The 26,001-nt window shown below is 52.8% G+C and overlaps 1 long non-coding RNA gene across 1 annotated transcript in view; it reads left to right on the forward strand.

Moving 5' to 3' along the window:
• Window positions 1-6,642: 6,642 nt before the first annotated feature.
• The window catches only part of LOC135319199 (uncharacterized), a 45,073-nt gene continuing 25,714 nt past the window's right edge, over window positions 6,643-26,001 (forward strand). The window contains exon 1 of the long non-coding RNA XR_010377659.1: window positions 6,643-6,833. This is a non-coding gene — a long non-coding RNA (uncharacterized LOC135319199). The remainder of the gene's footprint in view (window positions 6,834-26,001) is intronic.

The following is a 26,001-nucleotide window of genomic DNA, read 5'->3' on the forward strand; positions in this document are numbered from 1 at the left end:
AGTCCAATCATCTCCCCAAGCCCACATCGTGTCTCCAACCCACATCTCCCTGATCTCCCATCATCTCTATGAGCCCATGTAATCTCCCCAAGCTGGTGTCATGTCCTCTAGCCCGCGTCATGTCCCTGAGCCCGAGTCATGTCCCCGAGCCGATGCCATATAAGGGAGCTCACATCATCTACACGTGCCGGGGTCATCTCCCTGAGCCCATGTAATCTCCCCAAACCATTGTCTCCCCAAGCCAACATCATCTCCCCAATTCTGAATCATCTCTCCAAGCCCACATCGTTCGAAACCCACATCTTCCCAAGCCTACATCAGCTCTCCAAGCCCACGTCATCTCCCTGAACCTGTCTTGTGTCCCCGAGCGGCGTCATGTCCCAGAGCCCATGTAGTGTCAGTGAGGCCACATTATGTCCAGAAGCCCCCAAAATGTCTGCGAGCCCGTGTCATCTCCCCGAGCCTGTGTCATTTCCCCAAGCCTGCATCATTTCCCTAAGCTGACATATCCCCAAGCCAACATCATCTCCCTAAGCCCATTCATCTCCCCGAGCCCACATCATCTTCCCAAGCCCGCATCATCTCCCCAAGCCCGCAACGACTCCCCAAGCCCGCATCATGTTTCCAGGCCCACATGTACCTAACCTGACCTCACTACCTTAAGCCCGCATCATGTCCCCAATAAAAAATCATCTCACTGAGCCCGCATGATCTCCCAAGACTACGTCATATCCCAAAGCCTGCATCATCTCCCTGACCCCGCAGCATGTCTGCAAGACCTCTTCATCACCCCAAGCCCATCATCTCCCACAGTCCAATCATCTCCACAAGCCAACATCATCTCCCCAAGTGCACGTCATCTACCTGAACCCGTGTCGTGACCCTGAGCCGGTGTCATGTCCTCGAGCCCATATTATTTCACTGAGACCTAGTCATGTCTGTTAGCTTGAAAAATGTCTAGAAGCCTGAGTCACCTCCCCGAGCCCCCATTGTCTCCTTGAGCCCACGTCATCTCCCCAAGCCTGTGTCATGTCCTCGAGACCGTGTCATGTCCCCGAGCCAACGCCATATCAGGGAGCTCACATCATCTCCACGAGCCCGGGTCATCTCCCTGAGCCCGCGTCATCTCCCCTAGCCAACATCTCCCCAGGCCAACATCATCTCCCCAAGTCTGAATCATCTCCCCAAGCCCTCATTGACTCCCCAAGCCCGCATCATGTTTCCAGGCCCACATGTACCTAACCCGACCTCACTACCTTAAGCCTGCATCATGTCCCCAATAACACATCATCTCCCCCAGCCTGCATGATGTCCCAAGCCCACATCGTCTACCACAGCCTGCATCATCTCCCTGAGCCCACAGCATATCTGCAAGACCGCTTCGTCACCCTACGCCCGAGTCATCTCCCACAGTCCAATCATCTCCCCAAGCCCACATCATGTCTCCAACCCACATCTCCCCAAGCCTGCATCATCTCCCCAAGTCTGCATCGACTCCCCGAGCCCAATAATCTCCCCAAGCCTACATCATCTCCCTAAGACCAATCATCTCCCTAAGCCCACATCATCTCCCCAATCCCGCATCATCTCCCCAAGGTCAATAATTTCCCCAAGCCCGCATCATCTCGTGAAGCCCACATCATCTCCCTAAGCCCGCATCATCTCCCTAAGCCCAATAATCTCCCCAAGCCCAAATCTCCCAAAAGGTACATTATCTCCCCAATGCCGCATCATTTCTCAAGGATTCATCATCTAGCCGAGCCTGTGTCATGTCTCCAAGCTGGCGTAATATCTGCACACCCGCATCATTTACAGAGGCCTGCATCATCTCCCAAAGCCCACATCATCTCCCCAAGCCCACATCATCTCCCTGAACCCGTGTCATGTCCTCGAGCCCACGTTATGTCAGCGAGCCCATGTCATGTCTCCGAGCCTGTAAAATGTCTGCAAGCCCGCGTCATCTCCTCGAGCCCCCATCATCTTCATGAGCCCGCGTCATGTCCCCGAGCCGATGCCATATCAGGGAGGAGACATCACCTCCACGAGCCGGGGTCATCTCCCTGAGCCCGCGCCATCTGCCCGAGCCAACATCTCCCCAAGCCAACATCATCTCCCCAAATCTGAATCATCTCTCCAATCCTACATCTTTCTAAACCCACATCTTCCCAAGCCCACATCAGCTCTCCAAGTCCATGTCATCTCCCTGAACCTGTGTTGTGTCCCCGAGCCTGTGTCATGTCCCCAAGCCCACATCATCTCCCCAAGCCCACATCTCCCAAAAGGCACATCAATTCCCCAAGCCTGCATCATTTCCCAAGCCCGTATCTTCTAGCCGAGCCCGCATCATGATCCCTAGTCGGGGTAGTATTTGCGAGTCTGCATCATTTACGCATGCCCGTGTCATCTCCCAGAGCCGCATCATCTCCCCAAGCCCGCATTATCTCCCCTAGCAACCATCTCCCTAAGCCCACATAGTCTCCCCAAGCCCACATCATCTCCCCAAGCACACATCAAGTTTGTAAGCCCACAGGTCCCCAAGCCAACCTCACCACCCCAAGCCTGCTTCATCTCAAGCCCACATCCTCTCTGCAAGCACAAATCATCTCCCAAGCCCGCTTTATTCCCCCAAGCCCCTTTATCTCCCAAAGCCCGCGTCATCTCCCTAAGAGCACGTCATGCCTCCAACCCACATCTCCCCAGCCCACATCTCCCCATCCCATGTCTCCACAAGCCCACGTTCTCTCTGAACCCGATAAAAACATTTATACAAAGCACATACTCCGACTGAGAGTTTCTCAAACCATGTCCCACTATGACAAATGGCACAATTTATGAGCTCCCTTAATGATGGTTTAAACTTGTAAGTAAATAGCATAACTAAAACCAGATCAATGCAGGTGGCAAAGCCCCCATAAGCAACCCATACATCCTCACCTACTCCTTGGAGAAGTCTCTGCATCGTGTGATTTGACCTCCCCTGCAAACCTGTGGAGTAAGCTGAAGCTATGTTATTTCCACATCTCAGAAGAAGAGCAGGAACACATTATTTGAGCCGAGGGACCCACCACCAGGGCACTGCAGGCGAGTAGGACCTGGTTTATAAGTTCCTGGCCCCGCCTACTGGGGTTTCTAAAAATTGAAGTTGAGTCGTATGGGGTTGAAGGAAGGAATCTCCCCCACTAAAATTATGAGGTCAATATGAGATGTCTTCTGGAAACACCTTTTTACTTTTAAAATAAAAAAAATTCCTACACTGGCTTTTTTCTTGCATTCTTTATTTCTCACAAACAATTCAGGTCAATGAAGGAACATGAGTGTTAACATTTTCTACTCGGTATAATTGAAAAACATCCTTTTCAAAAGAAAAGAATTAATCCTTTGTGTTCATAGCCAGCAATCAAGTTAAGTCTAGGAATCTGAGAATCAATTACATTAAAGTAGTGCTTTTTCCTTCCCCCAAACAATGATTAGGAGGAAAATCTGTAAGCAGGGTTGTTTGAGCAGGTCAAGCAGCGGAGACTCACTGTGATGACCGCACCCACGGAAGCTTCGGAAACCCCTTCCTCGGGGAGTGTAGGAGCTGAATCATTGTGCTGGTTCCTGAGAACCCGCCAAGGCGGTGAGCTCCAAATCCAAAGGTGATCTCACGGGGACCCGTGGCCCCTGCTGAGGGGCAGAGTCATGTCCTTGGACTCGGTGTGGGGCTCCTGTGCTCTCCTGCTGAGTGCGGCCTGTCCTCGCTGGGGCTGCCACGGGCCCCAGTTCTCACCGCTGAGTTCACCCCAACGCACAGCCCCTGAAGTGAGCCTCCTAGAGGTCCCTGCGACAAACGTGAATGTGCAGGGGAGGGGAGGGAGAAGGAAAAGTGGGCAAAAGAGGAGGGTAGAAGTATGTTGATGATAGAAAAAAAAATACGGAGTTAAGAGTGGAACAAAATTTTCCAACACCAACATGGGAAAGTGTCAGAGCAGAGGACGTATCTCTGAAGCTGAAGCTTTTCATTCACTGGATTTAATTGCACAGCCTCTCAAAGAGATTTTAGGAAACCCGACTTCATAGAGAAACTAGCGTTCTTGTGACTTATTCCATTGTTTATAAGGAGGAAGAGTAATGAACAGCGTCGAATAGTAATACGACAGTGACGGGTGACGGTGATACTGAGCTCTTGCTACGTGCTGGGTGTGATGCCAGACACTTTCCCCGCATCCCCTGTCCCATGTAATCCCTACAGCGATCACAAACTGGGCATGATTACCCCCACTTTAGAGACAGAATAAATAGCATCCCCGGGAGTCAGGCCCTGGCTGGCCGGACCCCAAAGGGCACTGTTTGCTCTCCGCATTTACACTTCTCAAGCTGCTGTGCAGGTGGCCGGGAGCAGGTGTGCAGGGGCTGTGCTGTAACGTAGGGCACCTTCCTGAAGTGGCAGTTTTCCCTGAGGGTTTGGTGAAAAGATTTTGGATTTTTTTCTGATGAGTATTAAACATTTCATTCAAAGATTTTAAAGTTAAAAAAAGGTACACAAATACAGATTACATTATACCAAGACAGTATTCTACGTGACAAAAATCAAAATAAAAAAACTAAAAATAAATACACAGGTACTAAACACGCATAACACCCGATACCCACTTCAGGCTGCATACACGCAAAATGCCCTGACCACATACACGCTCATGCGAGAGAAAGTTTTTCTTAGAACACAATTCCAACCATTCTGTCAACTGTCTTAGTCCCCGGTGAGTAATTTGAGAAAACTTCTATGTAATATAAAAAGAATTGGCAACGGCACATAAAGACTACAAAAAATACAATTAAAAACATATTTGTAATGCAATTCTGTTTAAAATACTGACATAAATTAAAATACATAGTAAATGGTATTAGTTTAAAAAAAAGATTAAAAAACAAAAGGCCACTCTGAATACTGGTTAAAACCTCATCACAGAAAAATGCCCATCATTTGTAACATTATGGACAGAAAATTGATGGGTTTTTTTTTTGAGAACATATCTAACTTGAAAATGTCATTCATTCAAAATTTATTTAAAATTGTAGATGAGATAGTAACTCGCTGTCTACCCCTTTGCAAAATGTCTTATCCCGAACACTCTAGTTTCTCAAAATGAGGCCCAGGTTGGTCAGGTCCCGGTGCCCCTGTAAAACCTCCAACAAAGCAAAGGTTATTTTCTATTCTGCAACTTGTTATCTTTATAGGAGTGCAGAATGTCAATATCCTTAAAGGTCAGAGCCCTGAGAATAGGCTCTCTGGTACATTTCAGGCTAAAGGCAACATTGTTTTACACAAAGTGCAGAGCTGGCAAGACTAAGCCCAGAAAACAGGGCACAGGATTAAAGGAAAAGAAACAGATCTCATGGAGTCAGATTTGTTCTTCTCTGCTACAGTGCCTTTTGGTGAGAGGTAAAGGGATGTTTCTGGGCAGGTCCTCCTCTGCCCCAGGCTGGGGTTCAGGCAGGAGCCCTGCCAGGTTCACCATGACTGTGGACCTGAGCTCCCGCAGAGAAAGTACTAATTACTGGTGATTAAAATTACCTGTCAAATCCGTTTAATTGCCTGTAAACTATACCAACGTTGGGGGGGGGGTTACAAAACGTCTCATTGGCTGGTCAATGATCAGTCTCCCCATATGCAAAGGACCAGTGTCATGGCAGGTTCCAAGGTGGCCTGGCCAGCACAGCTGCCTGCTTTGCTCTCCAGACTTGGCTTCCTAATGTGGACACTTTCAAAGCTCCAGTCCCTCTTCCTCTGCCCTGGCGTTAATGGACAGGGACCCCGTACCCACCTGGGCTGAGTCCAGGCCATGCGCACAGCCTACCCGCCTGCTTGTCCATACCCCAAGCTCAGCTGCACCCCCGCCACCGGTCCACAAGCCCAGCGCCTCCACCCTAGGGGTCCCGATCACCATCAGGGATTCAACAACGGATGGCCCACAGGCCAGTGGCCGGCAGCCCTGAACGACCCTGACCCGCTGGCTCAGACGAGGCACAGAGCAGAGTGCAGGAATTGGAACCGCCTCCAACCCCACCCGCCGCACCCTGTAGCCTTGGACACTAGCTGTGTGGCCAGACACTAGATCAGGCCAGATCCCCAGCTCCTGGCAGTCGCCATGGAGACCGGAGCACAGACTTCCCCGCCCCACCCAGGGCGTGATGGGTGAGGGGGTCAGCTGGGGGTAGTGGTGCACTTGGAGTGAGGGGGGATCACGCGGTGAGGGGCCGCTCCCAGTGGAACAGACCCGGCTGAGGGGTGAGGGGGACCATTTCGGGATGTTGCGGTGGGGGTCCTGCGGTGAGGCATGAGGGGTGAGCGGTGTGAGGGCGGGAACCTCGGTGTGAGGAGGAGCCCCATTTTGGAGGTCCTGTCAGAGACTGGGCCTGGCTGGGGCTAGAGGGACAGCAACGGGGTGGGAAGGGGAGGCGAGCTGGGGGAGCGGGGCTAGAGGATGTTGCCTGGCCCAGGGCCGGCGGTGGTGCTGGTTGGGTGCCAGGACCAGTCAGTGGCGGGATGCAGACTTTGCGGTGCGTGGGGTGAGCCCGCCCCGCCCCCCACCCCGCAGCCCCGCGCCGCTCCGCCCCGCCCCGCCGCCCCGCCGCCCCGCCGGGCATCAGTCGCCGGGCCGCACACAGCAGGAGCCCCAGCCCGAGCGTCCGCGCTGCGGGCGGGAGGAGGAGAGGCGCGCACGCCGGAACCCGCCCAGAGCGTGTGGAAGCTGGGCCTGAGCCAGGTGCTCCTGGACCAGGTCCCTGAGGAGGAACGCGGCCTGGGGTCTGCGCCGCTGCTTGCCGTCGCCTCTGCTGCTGTCGCCGGGCAGGTAAGGGGGCGCTGGTGGGGCGCGCAGGTCGGGGAGCCGGCGGGTGAGGCCCGGGCCGCGCAGCTCCTTAGGGCCCTGAGGCGGGTGCCGGGCGCCGCCCTGGTTCGCGGTGCCCCTCCCCCACATTGGTAGTCCCTGAACCCCGTGTCTTCGCTGCCGGTTATACCCGGCTTTGAGAAAGCGCGTGCAGCTCCGGGAGGTGGGAGGGCGCTGGACGTCCAGGGAGCAGCTCCGACCGGCCTTCAGGCCATGGACAGCTCTTGGGAGGCAGATGCGTTGCGGTCACGGGGCCGCAGGGGGCGCCGCGGTGGGATGGGGGCTGCCCCGTGCAAGCCCCTGGATTTGTTCCCTATTCACCCGTGGCCTGGACTAGGGCGGCCTCTGCTTCCGCATATTCGCGGGGCGCACGTCTGGCGGTCAGCCTGCCCCTGGGAGGCAGACGCGGTGCTGTCAGGGTGCGGGGCCCGCGGCATCGGAGGCGGCGGTGGGGAGAGGGGTCTGCCTCTGTGATCCTGTGGGTTTGCTCCCATCTCCCCTGCGTCCTGTCCTGGGTGCGGCCTCTGCTTCCCCAGGTTCGCGGGACGCAGGTGACAGGTCAGTCTGCTCCTGGGAGGCGGGCGCGGTGCGGCCAGTGTGCGGGGGCGGGGGCGGCGACAGCGGGAAATGGGAGCAAATCCCCGCGCTCGCTCAGAGCAGCCCCAATCCCGCCAATGCTTCCGCAGCCCCCTGACGGCGCAGCGCCCGCCTTCCAGGAGCAGGATGACCTGTCACCTGAGTCCTGAGAACCTGGGTAGCACAGGACGAGCCCAGGGCAGGCTGCGGAGGAGTTAGAAGCAAATTCACATGCTCGCATAGGCAGATCCCTAAACCCGCCGCCGCCGCCTCTGGCCGCATGGCGCCCGCGACCTGGGAGCAGGCTGACCTGGGGACGTGCCTGGGGCAGCAGAGGCCGCCCCCAGGCCCTGCCGCGGGGATGACGGGGAGAAATCGACCAGCTCACCAGGGGCAGCTCCCCTCTTCTCGCCGCTGCCCCAGGTTCGCAGGACACTTGTTTCCAGGTCAGTGGGCTCCCGGGAGGCAGGCGCGGTGTGTTCAGGGGGCGGCTGCGGGGAGGGGTGCTGCCCCAGGAGGAGCAGGTGGACTTGCTCCCGTCTTCCCCCAGGCCTATCGTGGGAGCGGCCTCCGCCTCTGCCTCGCAGGACCCACGTCTTCATGGTAGGCTGCTCCTGGGAGGAGGGCGCAGCGCGGTCAGGGGGCAGCGTCAGCGGCAGACAGGGACTTTAGGAGGACTGGGCTCTGGCCTAGGGTAACAGCTCTCCTTTCTAATCTTGCTTCTGTCAGTTGGTGGCTGTAGCCGCTTTTCCTTTAGAGGTTATGACCAGATACTGAACATAGATTTCTATGCTATACAGAAACCACTATATGTAAAATCTGTTGTTACATTCAGTGGCTAGCATTTGTAAATCTCAAACTCCCAAATTTATCCCTTCTCACCCGGTTTCCCTGGTAACCATAAGATTATTTACTAAGTCTGCAAGTATGTTTCTGTTTTGTAGATGAGTTCATAGTGTCTTTTTTTTAGATTGCACATATGAGTGATATCGTATGGTATTTGTCTTCCTGTTTCTGGCTCACTTCACTTAGAATAACAATCTCTAGGTCAAACCATGTTGCTGCAAATGGCATTATTTTATCCTTTTTATGGCAGAGTAGTATTCCATTGTATAAATATACCACCTCTTCTTTATCCAGTCATCTGTTGATGGACGTTTAGGCTTTTTCCATGTCTTGGCTATTGTAAATAGTGCTGCTATGAACATTGGGCTGCAGGTGTGTTTTTGAATTCGGGTTCCTTGTGGATATCTGCCCAGGAGTGAGATTAGTGAGTCATATGGTAAGTCTATTCCTAGTCTTTTGAGGAATCTCCATACTGTTTTCCACAGTGGCTGCACCAAACTGCAACCCCAGCAGCAGTGTAGGAGGGTTCCTTTTTCTCCGTAGCCTCTCCAGCATTTGTCATTTGTGGACTTCTGAATGATGGCCATTCTGGCTGGTGTGAGGTGATACCTCTTTGTACTTTTGGTTTGCGTTTCTCTGATAATTAGTAATACTGAGCATTTTTTCATGTGCCTATTGGTCATTTGTATTTCTTCCTTGGAGAATTGCTTGTGAGTCTTCTGCCCGTTTTTGGATTTGGTTGTTTATTTTTTCTTATTAAGTCATATGAGCTGTTTATATATTCCAGAGATCAAGCCCTTGTCAGTTTCATCTTTCACAAATAGTTTCTCCCATTCCATAGGTTGTCATTTTGTTTTGCTTATGGTTTCCTTTGATGTGCAGAAGCTTGTAAGTTTAATTAGGTCCCATTTGTTTATTTTTCCTTTATTTGTATTGCTTAGATGGACTGCCCAAGGAGAACATTGCTGAGATGTATGTGACATGGTTTTGCCTATGTTTTCTTCTAGGAGGTTAATTGTGTCTTGCCTTATGTTTAAGTCCTGAATTCATTTTGAGTTTATTTTTGTGTATGGTGTAAGGGAGTGTTCTAGCTCCATTGATTTACATGCTGCTGTCCAGTTTTCCCAACGCCATTTGCTGAAGAGGCCGTCTTTACTGCATTGTATGTTCTTGTCCCCTTTGTCAAAGATTAGTTGACCAAAAGTTTGTGGGTTCATTTCTGGGCTCTCTACTCTGTCCCATTGGTCCATATGTCTGTTTTTGTACCAATGCCGTGCTGTCTTGATTCCTGTAGCTCTGTAGTATTGTATGAAGTCTGGGAGGTTTATTCCTCCAGCCTCATTCTTTTTCTTTAGTAATGCTTTGGCAATTCTAGGTCTTTTGTGATTGCATATAAATTTTATTATGATTTGTTCTAGTTCTGTGAAATATGTGCTGGGTAACTTGATAGGGATTGCATTACATCTGTAGGTTGCCTCGGGCAGCGTGACCATTTCAACAATACTGGTTCTTCCAATCCAGGAGCATGCGTATCTTTCCATTTTTTAAAGTCTTCTTTAATTTTCTTAATGTTTTGTAGTTCTCCATGTGTAAGCCTTTCATGTCCTTGGTTAGATTTATTCCTAGGTATTTTATTACTTTGGGTGCTATTTTAAAAGGGATTGTGTTTTTACTTTCTTTTCCTGTTGATTCATCGTTAGTGTAAAGAAATGCAACTGATTTTTGTGCATTAATCTTGTCGGTACCGTCCTTTTTATATAAACAGCACTGCAGTGACAGTACCTCAGAGTAACCTGCAAAGCCTCTTTAACCTGCGATGTAAGTGTAATGCTAGTGAGGAGAGGGAAACAATTTTTTCCTCCTGCCCTTCTGGCTTCTGGGTAGAGTAAGAAGAAGGAAGCGTGCCAACAACTTTTACATGACACGGGAGCCTTCATAAAGAAGTGAAGACTGGAAGGAGCAGTTAAACCTGAGTGTTTTCTGCTAGGTTTGATGAAGAGGGGGAAGCCATGGGCAGGTGTAATAGGACTGAAGGATATGAGCTAAGGACGAGAAACTGGGGAATCTTAGCAAGACCTGTGTGTTTGGATGCTTCTCTGTGTCCCTCCGTCTTTGGAGATGAGGGTGCCCCTCTCCTCTGGGAATAGAGGGAGCACCTCTCCTAAGGTGGTCTTAGGATCTGCTTCATGGGAAGAGGGAGGGCAGAGTCCTTGCACCTGCTATTTCTCAAATTCCTTTAGCTTAAGGTACTCAGTATGCCAAGATACCATATTTCGGAGCAGCACATCACTAATCGCGCTGAATTCTGGGTTGCGGGAGAGGAGCAGGCTTAGATGGCTGAGTGCACAGGGAGTTAGGAGGAGTTGCTGCCTGAGCCTGCCTTGGACAAAGCTTCACATTATAGAACGTGTGTCTTTGGTGCCCTTTGAACTCGGCCACCTCCCCCTCTGTCCTCTTCTTTCAAGGAGGACAGGGTGCACACACTCCTCAAGCTCTCCACTTTGCAAGCACACTCAGGTGTATAGTGTTGTTCCTAGGTAGATTTTTAAAATCCAAAATTACCTTCTTCCAGGCTGCAGTGAAAATTCTTTCTACTTGTCAATTTCTGTCACGTGACGCTTTTACAGGTGAGAACATTCAAATAACGTGAGCACAGGGAAGCACACACGAGGCAGACAAGCCCTTTCCCAGTACCGGCTGGGCAGGAAGAGAGCAGCTGGTGGGGGCTACTTTACATCAGTCTCTGAATGAGTTCCCATGACACTTTATGGATGTGCTTGCTGACTCATCTGAAGAAAAGGATTAGAGTCATTTCAGGACCTGGGAAGACTGAAGTGGGAAACAAGGGGAGACCCCCCTTACATGCCAGGGGGATGTTACGGACAGGAGCTCGGAGGTGAGAAAGGGCGGTAGAGGTGGGGAGACCTCCCACTCTTGGACACCGTTTTCCCGACTTCGGGTGTTTCATATAAAGCTGTGATGCGCACCCTTGGGAACGTCCACTTCCGTGTGTTTCAGGTTTTTCCCGTCTCTGGGTATCTGGGAATGCAGTTTCTTGGCGAAAGGATAGGAGTGTTTTTAAGAGGCTTGAATTAAGATTCAAATATCATGTTGTTGACTAAACTAAAAATCTAATTTACCAAAAAATGTCATTTGCATGATCTTTAAAAGAGTAATTCCTTATGTATAACACAGCTTTGGAGTAATTTATAGATTACAGCAAACCCATCAGTCTCTGTCTCTCTCGCTTTAAAAACAAAAAAAAAGGATCACTTGCAGCTCCAGCACACGGTGACTTAAGCTGTGTCCACTGTCTTGACGTGCGTTTGATGGGTGATGGGGCTTTGGCTGTGCGGAAGCAGAATCATGCTGTGAACTTTTCTCTGTGTGTGTGACTATCTTGTCTTCGTGATAAAATGATGATGATGGTGATGAGGAGTGAGGCTTCCATTTCTTGACTGCTACAATGTCATGAGACGTATGTTTCATCATCTCACTGGAACTTTATACACCTGGGAGGTGGTGAGAATGACCTCTTTTTATAGACTAGGACACAGAACCCCAGAGAGGTCAGGTCGCAAGACCACATGGTGTATCATGGTTACTATTTCTACGTAACAAACCGCTCAAAATTCAGTGACCTAAGACAACAGCTGTTTTGTTACATCCCCTGGATTCTGTGGGTGAGAAATTTGGGCAAACCTGTCGTTCGTGGCAGCTGCTAGGTCTCCTTTCTAAGCTGATGGGTGAGCTGGTCTGGAGGGTCCAAGATGGTTTTACTTGCATGTTTTGTGTGTGGTGGGGCTGACTGGGAGGCTGGGCTCCCCAGGGACTGTCGATGTGACCTCTCCAGCATGGCAGTCTCAGAGCACGGGGACTCCTTGGGTGGCAGCTGTCTTCCAAATCAAGCACCCCAGGGACCAGGTGGGGCACCTGACCTGCTGACCTCCTCAGAGTCTCACATCACCAGTTGTGTGACTTGTGTTCAGTCAAGTCGCAGGCCAGCCCAGGTTGGAGGGGTGTTAGATTCCAACTTTGAATTCAGGAAAGGCCGGGTCACACTGTGGAGAGCAGATGGGATGGGAGACGGTGCTGTGACCCCCTCTGAGGAGCGTGGTCTGCTGCAGACAGCCGGCTGAGCCAAGGTCTGCCCGCGGCTGTGTCTGACCTTGGAGCTGCTGCATCTCCCGTGTCCTCCTGACCAGCCAGGGGAAGCAGAGGACTTGTCCTCCTGACCATTTCTCTTTTCAGAAATACGAAAGGCATCCTGTACCATTATTTCAAGACAGAGTTTGCGACAGTGTGAATGAAACTTGAAAGCACTGTGCTAAGTGAAGTCAGACAGAGAAAGACGAATACCATACGATCTCACTTACATGTGGCATCTCAAAAAGCCAAACTCAGAAAAACAAGGGCTAGAATGGTAGTTTCCAGGGGCTGAGAGTAGGGGAAACCGAGAGATGTTGGTCAGAGTATCCAGTTATAAGATGAATAAATTCTGGGGAAACAATGTATGATCTATGCATCATACAATATAATCTATAATGTATAGCATAATCAAAAGCATGGTGACTGTAGTTAGTAACACTGCATTATGTGTTTTATATATATAATTATATAGGTCTGATTATTTTGATAATTTTAATTCAAACAAAAATTTTATTGAAGTGAAGTCAGTCATAATGTGTCAGTTTCTGGTGTTCAGCACAATGTCCCAGTCATGCATATCCACAGTATGTTCATTTTCATATTTTTATTTTGATAATTTTAATTATCAAAAATTACATACTTGATTATATAGTTACTAAGGAAAGTAGATCTTAAAAATTTGCGCCACAAAAAAAGAAATGGTAAGAATCTGATGGAAGGGAAGCGGTAGCTATGGTGGTCATCATTTTGCAACAGTGGAAGTGTGTCAGATCAACACACTGTGTACCTTCAACTTCCCCAGTGGTCTGTGTCAATTACATCTTGATGAAACTGAAAAAAATAAATACGGAAAACGAGATGCGTAAATGTTTCTTTTAGGAGGCAGACAAGATTTCCCGTAGACCTGCCTCCATGTATGTGCACCAGGTGGAAGTTACTAGTACAAATAGTGGTCGGGTTGGGGGTACAGTCTGTCAGTCACCCCTTCCCAGCCCTCCCCCGCTGCATGTGGCAGTGCGATGCCCACATCTGGGATGATGGCCTTGGGTGGGACTGGACTTGCTTTCTTGGCAGCTCCCTGCGGTGGGGGGAAGACTGCAGAAGGCAACAGGTGAGCAGGCTGGTTTTTACTGCTCAGTTTGTCACTAAGGACACGCCGACCTCCCAGATCATCTTATTTGCGCAGCCTCGAGGAAGCAGTTTTACTGGAAACCATCACAGTATGGTGGCCTGGTCCCAGACACGGTCCATGTGTCATCTATCCACTGGGTGACGGGTACTATTCTCTGGGTGAATGTGACGGAAGGGAAGAGAGCCACCCTGCCTTTTGGCAAGAGTGCACATGTGCCTGCCTTGGGCTGGGTGGGCAATGTCTAGGCATTGTCCCTGGGACAGAATGTTGTCCCAATTCAACAGATGGGGAGGCAGGAGCTCAGAGTAGGGGCATGCCAAGTTTCACAGCAAGGGAGGGCTCTCTTCCTGTCTTGTTCTGACCGAGAGGTGGGCCTTAGGATCACCTAAAATCATTGCTGTGAGTCCCAGGCAACGACCTCTCCCTTCCAGGCCCTTCTCTTCTGCCGGTAGGGAGGGGGCTTTGGGCCACATTAGAGGCTCCCCCCAGGCTCCAGGCCTCAGAGTAAGTTTGGGGGTCCCCCTTCCCTCTGCAAAGGTCTGCAAAGCTAAGGGAAAGAGTCTGTCCACCAGGGTGCAGGTCACAGGACAGGCAGGCACCTTGGTTTGGCCACTGTGGATGGGCTCAACCCGCCCCTTCAGATCCTGGTCAATCAGAGGCCCCAGAAGCCAGGATTCACACCTTCAGTTTTAAAAAAAGTAGCTTTATTAAGATATAATTCATATACCATGTGATTCACTCATTTAAAGTGTACAATTCAGTGGGTTTTTTATTTTTGCATATTACTCAATTTTTTTAAAATTGTGGTAAGATATATATAACATGAAATTTACCATTCTAATCATTTCATTTATTTTTCATTCTAGCCATTTTGAAGTGTACAATTCAGTGGCATTAATTGCATTCATAATGTCAAACCATCACCACTAACCAGCTCCAAGATGCTTTTATACTTGGACTGAAGCTCTGTCCCCACTAAACAGTAACACCCCTCCCTCCGCTCCTGGAAACCTCCAAGCTGTTCCCTGTCCCTGTGAATGTGCATATTCAGGGACCTCGTCTAAGTGCAATCATACACTATTTGTCCTTTGTGTCTGGCTTGTTTCACTGAGCATAATATCTTCTAGATTCATCCATGTTGTGCAGCTGGAGAGAAGGTTAGATCTTTGAAAGCCTGAGGTTCGCTGGGGAGAAGACGAAACAACGAGGATGACTTGTTGTGCAAGAGGGAGTGGTGGGGAAGAACCCCGCCCTGCGCCTCCTCACACACTGCATGCTCCTGACTGGATGGCTTCCCAAAGGCCCTCCTCTGCCCCACCTGGGAGCGTGGCATGGGCAGATCCACCACCCACTCCTGCCAATCAGGGCATAATGTTTTTTGTGCCTCATCTCACTGAGTTGTGAACAGCCCTAGAGGTGACGATGGTTCACTCCATTTTATAGATGAGGAAACTGAGGGTCCTAGAGGTTAACACCTCCCCTGGCCAGGAGGAGGCAGAGCTGGGGTACACTGGGGCCTTTCCGATGACTTCTAATTCCCACTCCTTCCCTTCGAGGCTCCTCCCTCCATGCTTTGTCCCTGGTGCTTTACATCTGCAGAGTGGAAGGTCACAGAGAAGGATTGGGTCACCCTGGGGCCAGCCTTCCTCTGCGTCCACTGCCCATGTGCAGTTGACCTGCCGTGGCCCCTCTTGTGCCTCCATACCTTCCGCTGTAGATCAGGGCCAGAGGACTCTTGGGGGTCTCCTCAAAGGTGGGCTGAGGTGACATGTTAGGTGCACCTGAGACTCAGAAAGGCCCCGTCCAATGTTCGTCTTTCTACTGAGCAGTGGAACCCCAAGTGAAGGGAGCCACACTCAACCCGTCCACACTTGTCAGCATCCCAGGGGAGGAAGCTCCAGGATGGGTGGCTCTGAGGTCCTTGACCTTCAGCTCTGACCCACCCCAATCCCAGCCCTGCCCTTTAACCACCAAGGGCATCCTGTAGTGCAGCCACAAGGAGCTGGAGCCGGGCATGGGCGGCAGCACAGCCAGCTCAGCCCTGCGGTCTCCTGCAGTCCTGAGATGTTCCAAGAGGGTTGTGATCAGCGCTGGGCCAGAGGGTGAACTGCGTCTCCAGGAGACCATCAGGCCAGGACATCTGGCAGGACAGCGGGGCCCCCAGGGTCCATGTGGCCTCATGCCAAGGGCTCGGTTGATGACTTTGCTTCCAGGAAACTCCTGGGCCCCAGGCTTGGGAGTCTTTGTTGGAGCTGGGAGCCCCTGTGATCCACCGTGTGAACCGCAGGCAAGCCTTGTTCTGTCACCTTCCCTACCAGTGACCCAGTTTTCATCACTCCAAACTGGGGCCCTTTACTGGCTACGTATGTGTGTCCATATGGGGACAGTTGGACAGCAGGTCCAAGATAAATTGGGGCAGTGGCTTAAAGCTCAGGGGTTGGAGTGGCATCGTTGTAAGGGGCTGTGCGTGATGACAGGTGATGGCACTGGGCCTGGAGACGACTGTGCGTGGCCAGGCCTCACGGGTGACTGGCTGTGTGATCCTGGGGAAGCTGCATGGCCTCCCTGGGCCTCAGTTTTCTCATTTGTAGAATGGAGATTCTGCCTTGAGGCACGGACGCCAGTGTGTTCTCTGAAGTGAAGGCATCTGTAGGCAGAGGTGGCCTGTGGGTATGAGGCCCACACCCCCAGAGCCGGGTCCCATGAAGACCCAGGGGGACGATCCAGAAGGACTGAGATGGGACGAGAGTGAAACTGGGAAGTGAGGAGAGCCAGCTGTGCCCTGAGAATTAAAGCCCCACGTTCACACGCTGGGGATCTGACTGGAAGACGTGCAAGTCATTCTGAAGGGACAGATGGCCCCCCGGGAGGAGGAGGTGGCTGGATCCATTTATACATGTAAGGGAGGCACAGGTCTGTTTTTTTCAACAATGTTGGACGAGCAGTGGGACCCGGTCCCTCCCATCACGCGTGCAGGTTGCTGGGGGCCCTCGTTCCGGGGGAGGGCTCTTCCTGACCCCCTCTACCCTCACTGTCACAGGCTCCTCCTGGGCGGGGGCTGGGGGCCGGGGGCCCTCTGGTTTGTGGGTCTGGGACACGTTGTGACAAGTACAGGCCTGGGTTGGGTTGGTGCTGCCTGCGCCATGTGTGAGGCCGTTTCTGGGTTCCGGGATAGCGAGTCCCACGCGCGTCAGGGCTTCCATCCTCCCCCGGGAGGGCCTTTCCCTGGATCCAGGGTTCTGCTGAGCTTGACTTTACACGCCTGACTCCTCTCCCCTTCGGGGGAATCTCACACTTGGACAGGATCAGGGGTACCGTTGCTCAGGCCCCTAAAGCAACCCTAATCCCTCGGCAGACTGGGGCCGGGGGGGCAGGGCAAAGGGCACTTAGTGTATTTGGGGGTGGGGGGACACAAAGGAGACAGCATCCTTCCTCCTCCCTCCGCCTGGCCACCCCAACCTGGTGGCGGGCGTGGGACCGCTGAGGCCCCGGGAGGCGGCTGAGGAGTCTTTATGCTTCGGCTTTGTAACCGGGCAGCTGTAAAAACCTATCAGCTGTGCAGCACCTTCTCCTTAAACCACGCTTGGCTGGATTTACAACCCGAGGCCCCTTCTCCAGGGCTGCTCACAGAAAAGGAACAAAGGGGCCCCCACCCCAGCTGGCCTGCCCATTCCCACCCTCTCAACAGAGGCGATATCCGTGCATTGCAGAGAACACGGAAAACCCAGGAAACGGAAGAGAAGGCACCTTCAGTGTTTGCGTTGTAGATGGAATTCGTCACAGTGTGAAGGTGGGTTTAGCTGGGGAGCATGGAGTGTTCAGGAGAGGAAACATCCCGAAGAGGGGAACTTAGGACGGGGAGACCCCGGCGGGTTTGAGAGAATGTACGTTAGATGTGCAGGCATCTTTGTGCATTGGTTCACCCAGACAGCCCGCAGTTTACTGAGGACATACTGTGTGTCACGTGCTTCTCTAGGAGTGGGGAATATGGCCCTGGGTATGACAGACAAGGTCTGTGCCCCAAGGAGTCCCCAGAACAGACAAGATGACAAGGGGTCAGTCCTGGGACGGTGAGAAGCCTAGGGGCTGGACGGGCTGCCCAGTGTGGCTGGGGTGGTGGGAAGTCCAGGAAGGCTTCCTGGAAAAAGTGACATCATTCAGCATGTTATCTGTCAGTGCCTGCTTTGTGCAGAAATTGAGATTAGTGTTGGGGATATGGGAGAGACAGGACCCTGAACAATTCTAAGATCTAAGGGAGGAGCTGGAGTTGAGGGAGATGGAAAGTGGGTTCCAAGGGTCAGCAGGGATGAGTCAACATGAAGGGTAGGCAGGGGCAGGCCCAGTTCAAGGCCTCCTAACACCCTGCCCCGTGGAATGTGGAATTGTTATCTCCAATTGACACACAAGGTAATGGAGGCGGGGGCTTCACAGCTCCTAAGTGAGCAGGCTGGGATTCAAACCCAGGCCTGCAGATGCCCGTTCAGCCCTCGCTCAGGTCTGCCTGGATCTCCTTACACCCGGGGCTCCGGGATGGGTACCGTGTCCAGGATGACAGGTGGGTTTGTTGGCCAGCTCTGCCATCAGCCTTCCGTCTTTATTGGCTGGGATGCCGAAGGGCCAGAATCCCCCAGCCTGACCCACTATGCGAATCATCTGGCATTTTCCTTCAGGCACTTGCCCAGCTTTGAGAGTGCAGCTGAACCATTGCTTGATCTTTCTCTGACCCAAATGAACTGGGTAGCCATTTGCCCAATAAAGTGAGAGATAAAGCCTTTGTTCAGATTTAAAATGGGAGTGTTGATGCAGGCATGGGAAAGCCATTGTTTCTGGAATAGAGCGGGGTACTAGTCCGAGGCACCTCCATCCTTATCTCGACAGCCTCTGCAGTTAGTGCTGGTACCACCCACTCCATCCTGTAGATAAGAAAGCTGAGGCTCAGAGAGGTCAGGCTTCTTGCCCAGGGTTGCACAGCCAGCAGGGAGGTGGAAACGGTATTCAGCCCCAGCTTTGCCTGATTCTAAAACAAGTGCCGCGTACACCACACCCTGCATCTCCTGGAGCTGATTTTGCTGCTGCAGGAAACTTCACTCCCCAGAGCCATCTCGATGAAAGAAAATGAAGGGGGATCCTGCAGAAACTCAGCTCAGAAGCTCTGCTGGCAGCCTCTGTGTGCAGGTTGGGATCAGCCTCTTTTCATTCCTCACTGGCCCTGGGGGCCCCATTCCCGCTATCAGGACCCGCCGTTTCTCTAGAAATTGTAGCCCCCCAGCATCTGATGTCTGCTGAAGGTGGAAGAGAAGATTCCGGTCTCTCAGAACAGGCCCTGTGGGAGACATCGCCCGTTTCCAGAACTCTCGGGCAGGGGCTCAGGTGACCTGGAGCTCCAGGACTTAGAGTTTCGCTTCCCTGCCGAATCTGTCGTCCTCCTGTCTGCGCTGTGCACCTCGCCCTGCCGTGCGCGGGGGCTGGACGTCCTGACGGGGGAGCCCCTCCCTGTGGAGGCCCGGGGTAGGGCAGCGGAGGGGCAGGGGGCCAGCTGGGGGCAGGGGGCCGCAGGGTCAAACGCCCCCTGTCTGTACAGCTCTGTATTTTTGTTCCTCTCCAGTACACACTTAGTGAAATTTCATTAGCAGTGGCCTGTTACAGTCAAGATCAAACATCATTTATTATTAAAAATCGAAGTCATATATTCTTATGGTAATAAATATTAGAGCAGGGCAGTGGTGTAATTGTTTCTGAATTGGCACATGGAGCTTGCCCTGTTTTTTTTTTCTCTCTCTTTTTTTTAATTATTGAAGTACAGTCAGTTTAGTGTTGTGTTAGTTTCTGGTGTATAACATAGTGATTCAGTCATACACGTGTATGTGTGTGTATATATATATATATATATATTCCTTTTCATATTCTTTTCCATTACAGGCTGTTACAAGGTGTTGAACAGAGTTCCCTGTGCTCTGCAGTAGGACCTCATGGTGCCTTGCCCTGCTATCTTTCATGGCCGCAGAGACCTCACTGCAGGAATGGGGGACAGTTGATTAAACAGTCACCTATAGAGAGACTTTAGGTTGTGTCTAGTTTTTATTTTTCCTCCATTTCACGTGATCCTACAAGTGAATGCTCGTGCCATGTATCTGAGGATTCATTCCCACAAGTGGGTATTGGAGGGTCAAAGGGTGTGTGTGCTTTTTTTCCGATTAATGTAGCCAAGCATGTGGTGTGGGTCTCTGCAGTCCTCACCAGCATCAGGGTGTAGGGCTCTCTACCCCGCTCAGAGTCTTTGCTTTGGAAGCATTCTCGGGGCCTACTCTGCACTCCCGGCTGCCCGTGTGGGAAGACGCTGTGCAGAGGGCTGTGTCCTGTCCCCGCCCTCAGGTGTGCTTGGTCACTAGAGCCTGGCCAGGGTTCTGCAGGGACAACTCTTAGGGATGGAGGTTGGCTGGTTGGTTACTAAGGCCAAGTGCAGGGAGGTCAGCGGGGGCTACAAGGGGCTCTCTGCTGGAGGGGTCATAATCGGGGACATTTCCATCATCTGCTGGGGTCCCCCCTGGCCCATTATCCCGGGCTAACCGAGATTTTCTGGGTTAACCAGTGAATGGCCTTCCCCTGCTTCATGCAGGCGTCTCTTGCTGCAGCATGTCCCTTTGGTGTCACAACCATTGCCTTGTGGTCCCTTTGCTTGTATGTGGCTCTGAGGGGCCAGCCAGACACAGAGGAAAGGGGCTTGGAAGTGGCAGTTTCCATCTGTGGCTCTGCTCCAGGAGTCCCAGCTAAAGGCCCTGGGGAGGGTCACTTGGCTTCCATGGCCCCGCCTTGCTGCCCTGTGGGTCAGCAGGAGCCAGGTGGTGTGATGGGAGGGCTGAGTAGCCATGGGACTGTGGGAGGGGCAGAGTAATCAGACCCAAAAGGACAGGGACATGGAACAGCAGCCTTGGAGGGCCCCACCCCGAGGTCCTGGTGGGTCCTGAGCCTGAGCTTTCAGCTCTGAAGCTTGGAGCTCAGCAGAGTGGGTCGGCCCAGGCAGGGCTGTGGTGTCCCAGGGTGACTGTTATGAGGACTACCTGCTATCCTTGGGAGACCACGGCCTGGGTTCTAGCTGGCCACCTCTCTCCAGGTGACCTCTGGGGCCTCAGTGTTCCCATCTGCGAAGCAGGGATAACATGTCTTAAATTGGAGGGTGGCTGTGAGAACTAAGTGGAAAACGGGTGCAGAGGACTGCAAATGGGTCTGGCGCAGTGCCCAGTAAACATTTGTGGGAATGACCCCTCTTGGGAGCTGGTAGCCTTTGGAGACCCCGCTGAGCTGTGCATGCTCTCCTTCTCCATCTGTGTGTGACAGCCACCACGTCCCAGGAGGGCATGCAGGGAGCCAGCCACCCTCCTGCCCCCAGGGGGGCTCAGCGGATATTTGCTTCAGGAACCAGAGAACTTCTTCTGGACTGTTTTAGGGTGATGACGCAACGCATCCCCATTGCACTTGGGGTGAGGGAGCCAGTGACGTAGGAGGTGCAGGGCTGCTGTATCCTGTTGCTCTCACCGCAGGCACTTGAGAAGAGGAGAAAAGGGGGGCTCTAAGGTCAGGGGCTCATCCGGGTCACGCTGCAGGATTTGACCCCAGGCTGTATCCCTGCACACCCAGCCTTCTTGGCCAGCAGGGAGTCTTCTGCAAGAGAGATGGATGCTGTTTTACGTGCGATTGCCAATTTCCTCCTTGTTGTTCATTTGCCACAGAAACAGTCGTGGTGCCCCCACAGAGGCGGGAGTGAAGGCGAAGCCTGCCCCCGGGCCCTGGTCATCTCTGCTGGTGAGAGGGGGTGGGTCATGTGGGGCTGGGTTTTGAAATTTCCATGGCATCCTGGTGTCAGTGAGTGCCCGCCTCCCTCCATCACATTTACCCTGAGCTCTTCCTCTGCAGAGAAGAACAACAGCCATTGGAGGGGTATTTCAAGGGGATTCCCGTGGAAATGGAGAGTAGGCGGCTCCTCTGTGCTCTTGTGTAGTGGGAGTTGCCGGGGCTGCATGTCCCCCACTGAAGGGTGAGGGGGGCCTCTGCCAGGACCTTTTTTGCACCTCATGGGCCTCGGGCTGGGGGTCACGGGCTCCCCGCTCCACGTTCTCCTTGGCCAGCGAGTGTAAGCCTGACAGCACTGCCCACCCAAGCCCCCAAGGCTCCTGCATATGAGACCCAGGCTGGCTCCCGGGGACCTCTGGAACCAGCCCTTGCCTGCAGCTCCATTTCCTCCGGCAGGTCTTGAGCTGCAGCCAGCGCAGTTCTCCAGCATTCTCTTGGCAGGGCCTCGGTGCTTTGAGCCCGTTAATCAGCCATTGCCTGGATAAATCCACGCACCCCTTGGTTTTCTCCTGCAGCCCTGGTGCATCCGTCCACTCACTCCTTTATCCAGCAGGTTTGTTTTCTCACCTGCAGAGCCTTTTGCTCAATGAGAGAGGGCTGACGTGGACTGTATAACCTCTCTGGGCCTCACCTTTCTCATCTGATAAATGGGAACATGAGCGCCTGCTTTGCCTGCCTCACAGATGGCTGGTGAGGGCCAGTGAAAAGGTGGGGGTGCTGTGCAGGTGTCATCAGTATTTCCATGGCCACGGGGCTCATGGCTGGTGGACAAGTTTTCATTGATCCTTACATCAGTTCCACAAGATGGGTGGTGTTAATTTCCATTTTACAAATGAGGAAACTGAGGCTCAGGAAGGTGGCATGATCTTTGTTTACAACTGGGAAGAGGTAGAGCTGGAATTGAAGCCCAGGTCTGACTCCAACTCCAGTGCTCTTTGCAAAGGTCCAGTTGCCTCCCTGTGGGCTGGTTGCCAGGCCTGGCAGTGGGGGTGGGTTAAGACCGCATTGAGGGGAAAATTAGTCTCAACTCGGGGGTGGGGGTGGGGAAGGAATGTCCCCTGCTCTTCCAAGTCAAGTGCTTGGTGGGGGTGGGGTAGGGGAACTCTGTCCTTTTGGCCCGGGGAAGGGGCGGGGTTGGGTTTGGAGATGGGGCAGGGACTCCTCAGGATAGTAACCAACGTTTTCTGGGCAATCCTCTGGGTCAAGTACTGTTCTGAGCAGTTTACCTCAATCTTCAACATGTCCCTGTAAGGTAGGTCCGTCGTCACTGACTTGTCACAGGTGAGGAAGCTGAGGTGCAGAGAGGTCAGGGAATGTGCCCGGAGCTCTGCAGCCAGAGGTGGCAGAACCCATGCCCAGGAAACATTGGCTCTCGGGGTCGGGGTGTGGTCCTCGGGGAGCATCTGGTGCCGTCCCCCCCGCTGGGCTTGAGCCCTCGTGGCCACTCAGGGGTGGCAGGTCTGCTACTCCTGCTTCAGGTTCTGGGACACATGAGGGCTTCCCTGGGAACATCGCGTCAAGGTGAGAATGTCTGGAGCGAGCAGGAGCCTTCGTGCTCAGAAAGGCCCGCTGAGCCGCTTGGGTTGGTGACAGTTGTACATTTAGAACTTTGTTTTTCTAAAACTTTACAATCTCACCAGTCTACTTACAAAGCTGTGCTTTTGTAGGAGATGAGCCGTCACGTCACTTGTTCTTTGAATATTTGGTTAACAGGTGAGCAGGCTGAACTTCCTCTGCCATGCTGTCTTTTTGCAAATTTAATTAAATCCCTCTAAATTGGTTCCAGTCAGATTAAAGTGCATGGTTGCTGGTGCAGACGTGCAAATGATCCCAATGTGTCATATCTCATCTAGGCAACGAACACTGGAATATTCTGGAATTTTCTTAGGCGTTGCAGAGAGATTACTGGGAGTCACCCTGAAGAGGCCTGAGGAGAGGTTTTTGAAGCTACCAGGCCGTGGATGTGAAGGTACTGTGCAGGAGTGCTCCTTGCAGCCTAGCTGTCAGCCTAGTGGACATTCTCTGGCTTATGCAGGGTCATCAGAATATGTCACAGCAGAAACTGCTGGGTGCAGACATCTGCCCGGCTAGTCCTCGCTCAGAAGCACAGAGACGTTTCTGTCTTTTTGCACCATGATTCTCCTTCCGTATGCAGCTTCCTTGCACTCAAAGAAGTGAAGAAACGAAGCCCTCACCCCACCCCCAGTTAGTAAAACCTCTGAAATGCACAATCCCTGTCTTTTTATGGTCAGGTGTTTGGGTCCCAAACTCGATCATTGGCAAAGGGCTGCAGGCAGCTCACATACGTGACCGGGGACGGTGGCTTGCGCTGCTGTCGTGTTGGGCTGAAGCAACCCCGGCCTCGTCACACTGCCTTCCAGCCTGCGTGGGCCGAGCGAGGCAGCCGGGCGCGATGCAGCCAGGAGCCATCTGTTTGCAGCCCTTGGGCCAGGTGGTCTGCAAGGACTGCTAGGGGTGGAGTGGGGAGGGAATACGCTTGCCCAGCCCCCAGCATCTTCCAGAGTCTCTTTACAGCGCTACGAGCCGGGCGTCGCCGTGGTGTTTATACAGACCAGGAACAAGAGGCCCGGAGTGGCGGAGTCACTGGGGAAGGTCACGCAGCCAGGAAGTGGCAGGGTGGGGTTTGAACTCAGGACTTCCTGACCTTTTAGCTCCTGTTCTTGCCACCAGGCTGCTGAGGGTCACAGTCACTGTTCCAGCTACGCGTTGGGGTGACTTGCGGGAAATATCCACAAACGGGGGGTGACTCACGCAGGAGCAAGCTGGCTCCCCTCACCGTGCCTGATGACCCCGGGGCCCCTGGGTGTCCCTGGGCTCTTGCATGCCAGTTTGGACTGCTTCCTACTGCAGTGTTGGACAGCGGGGAGGGACGGTTTGGTCTGGAGGGCAACCTGTGTATGTCAGAGATACCTTTGCCCATAAAAACCTTTGCAATAAAATCAGTAGAAGATGGAGAAGCCAAATTCAGTTTTGAGAGATGGCACTGATCCTGTTAAGGTTGATCAGGCAGGAGCAGACACAGAATTAGTCCTGCAAGTGGCTGCTGGTGGGGGAGACCTCATATCTCCTGGAAGTTTAGAAAGTTGGGGATGCTGTAGGGCTTTGTTCTCCAGGATACCGGAGGTCACGGTGTGTGGAAATGGTTGAGGGATGGTGGTAACCACGCAGGAAGGCCAACAAGCATAGGGATTCAGGGCGTGGACTTCGGAGCTGAGCAGACTCAAGACCAAGTCCTCCGAGCACATTGCGGGGAGCGCTGGGCCCAGCCATGCGGCCAGCAGCCGCTGCGCGCTCGGGGCAGCAGTGGGAGGTGGGCTCTGGAGTCAGACAGAGCACGTGCATCCACACGCCACTGCTCTCACACCTTGTGGCGTGGGGTGAGCTGCTTAATCTCTCTGTGTTTCCATTTCTTCATCTGTAAAATGGAGACGATAAAACTGACTCAGGCCCTGGGGTTGTGTGAAGCTTCAATAAGTTAATTCACATAAAACACTTAGTGCTCGGGCCACAGCCAGTGGCGGCTCTGGTCATCGCCATGGTGATGGTCATAGTCACCGTGTCCTCTCTCCAGCCGATCCGGCAGCTCCCATCATCTCAACGAGCGCGGGTCATCTCCCTGAGCCCGCGTCATCTCCCTGAGCCAACATCTCCCCAAGTCTGAATCATCTCTCCAAGCCCACATCTTTCCAGACCCACATTTTTCCAAGCCCACACCAGCTCTCCAAGTCCACATCATCTCCCTGAACCTGTGTTGTGTCCCCTAGCCGGCATCATGTCCCAGAGCCCGTGTCGTGTCAGTCAGTCCACATCATGTCCACAAGTCCGAAAAATGTCTGCGAGCCCGCGTCATCTCACCGAGCCTGTGTCACGTCCCCAAGCCCACATCTCCCAAAAGGCACATCATTTCCCCAAGCCTGCATCATATCCCAAGCCCGCATCATCTAGCCGAGCCCGCATCACGTTCCCAAGTCGGCGAAGTATCTGCGAACCTGCATCATTTACGGACACTCGTGTCATCTCCCGGAGCCGCATCATCTCCCCAAGCCCGCATCATCTCCACAAGCCCGAATCATCTCCCCAAACCCACACTATCTGCGCAAGATCGCATCATCTCCCCAAGACTGCATTATCTCCCTAAGCAAACATCTTCCCAAGCCCACATAGTCTCCGAAGCCCACATCATTTCCCCAAACCCAATCATCTCCCCAAGCACACATCTTCCCAAGTCCGCATCATCTCCACAAGCCCAATCATCTCCCCCAAGCCCACATCATCTCCCCAAGCCCACATCATCTTCCCAAGCCCGCATCATCTCCCCAAGCCCGCATCATTTCCTAAGCCCGTATCATCTAGCCAAGCCTGTGTCATGTCCCCAAGCCGGCATAACATCTGCAATCCCTCATTATTTACACAGGCCCGCATCCTCTCCCAAAGCCAACATGATCTCCCCAAGCTCACATCATCTCCCCGAACCTGCAATGACTCCCCAAGCCTGCATCATGTTTCCAAGCCCACATGTCCCCAACCCGACCTGACCACCCAGAGCCCGCATCATATCCC

Source organism: Camelus dromedarius, chromosome 24 (genome assembly GCF_036321535.1).
Source record: "Camelus dromedarius isolate mCamDro1 chromosome 24, mCamDro1.pat, whole genome shotgun sequence".
In the NCBI taxonomy this organism is placed as follows: domain Eukaryota; kingdom Metazoa; phylum Chordata; class Mammalia; order Artiodactyla; family Camelidae; genus Camelus; species Camelus dromedarius.